This window comes from Elephas maximus, chromosome 25 (genome assembly GCF_024166365.1).
Source record: "Elephas maximus indicus isolate mEleMax1 chromosome 25, mEleMax1 primary haplotype, whole genome shotgun sequence".
Classification (NCBI taxonomy): domain Eukaryota; kingdom Metazoa; phylum Chordata; class Mammalia; order Proboscidea; family Elephantidae; genus Elephas; species Elephas maximus.
This window is the reverse complement of record NC_064843.1, coordinates 13,953,042-13,954,666: the sequence shown is the minus strand read 5'-3', so window position 1 is coordinate 13,954,666 and position 1,625 is coordinate 13,953,042. Positions and strand designations below refer to the sequence as shown.

The 1,625-nt window shown below is 43.1% G+C and overlaps 1 pseudogene; it reads right to left on the bottom strand.

Moving 5' to 3' along the window:
* Positions 1 to 728: 728 nt before the first annotated feature.
* LOC126067577 (60S ribosomal protein L37-like) lies at positions 729 to 1,038 on the bottom strand (annotated as a pseudogene).
* Positions 1,039 to 1,625: the final 587 nt, after the last annotated feature.

Here is a 1,625-nt window from a genome sequence, read left to right as displayed (position 1 = left end):
GGAAATTTGCCAGATGTCTAACTTTTCAGAAGACGCTGTTGTAACAGAAATACCACGAGTGGGTGGCTTTGAAGAACAGGATTTTATTTTCTAACAGTTCTGGAGGCCAAAAGTCCAAATCAGGGTCTCAGCCATGTCAATTCCTTCCTTTTCGGTAGCCCTGGGCGTTCTTGGTTACTTGGCTTATAGGCAGTTCTCACATGGCATTTGTCTTCCTCCACAGACGCTTGCTTCTATGTCTCATCTGCTCTTTTTTAACTTAGAAGTGATCAGATTTGGTCTCATTAGCGTAATGAAGAATGCCCTATTCCCGAAAAGGATTATACCCACAAAGGTTAGGATTCCCTATTTTGGGGAGGACACAATTCAATCTGTAGCACTGGGAATTGGGCTTCTCTAAGAAATCTCTTGATTTTTAAATATTGGTCCTTAAATTTTTTTTTTTTTTTCCTCCCTTTCAACCACAGGGCAAGCCATGAGAAAGGTGTCTGTCTGTGGCCAGGAACAGTTTGTGGGACACCTTTCAGCTCAGGGACCTTCAGGTGCTATAACCTGAACTGCTCCTGAAAAGCTCTCTCTTTGATCAGTTAATCAATGCACTTTTCCTATACAACTACCGTGAACGCAAAACATGGGCACATGGCTAAAATGCTACCAGTTAGATATGTATTTCTCTTTTGTTATAGATATATATATATATTAATACCAGAACATTTATTGGACAACTACTAAGCGTTGAACTCCTTAAGATGAACTGGACCCTGCAACAGCTGCCCTCTTGGGTTTAGGTGTTGCTCCTTCACAGAATCCATGCCTGAATCTGTGGTGTACAGTTTTTAGGTGTCTCATTCAACCAGTACTGGTGGTATTTCGTCTTTTAGCCTTGGCACTCCAATTATACTTCCTCTTGCACTTGGCAGAGTAGCCACACTTGCCACTGGTCCACTTCTGAAGGTGGTAGGCCTTAGAGCCACAGCGGTGGCACAACGTGTGCGTCTTATTGAGAAGCTTTCCAAACGATGACGTTCCCTTCACCATCTTGCTTCTGCCACTGAGACCAAAGAGCTAGATATGCATTTCTGATATAAAAAATAAAACCTTTTTTAAAGCGAAAGTACCCTCATACCTTAGAGCGTGTTAGCTCAATACTATAAGCACTGAGGGAAATAGGATTATGGGGGTTAATTTGCCGTCTGAAGCACCGTCTGAAAGGAAAGGTTGCTGAAGGGCTTTGGGAAGTCAAGGGGAGGAGCAGATTGTGGGCCCTGGATCCTGAAATGTAGAAGCAGATATGAGATTAGCAAAAAGTTGGCAAGAAAGAGAAGGGCCCTAGTGGTGCACCGGTTAAGCGTTTCTTCTGCTAACCGAAAAATTGGTGGTTTGAACCCACACAGTGGCTCGTTGGGAGAAAGACCTGGTAGTCTCCTCTCAAAAACATTACAGCCTAGAAAACCCTATGGGGCAGTTCTACTTTGTCACAAAGGGATGATATGAGTTGAGTCAATTTCGACGGCACCTACCAATAACAACAGGTGAGAAATGATGATGGCACAGAGATACAGCAATAAACATAAATGTATCCCTGCCTTCGTGAAATTTACATCCTCGAGAAGGAGACAAACATA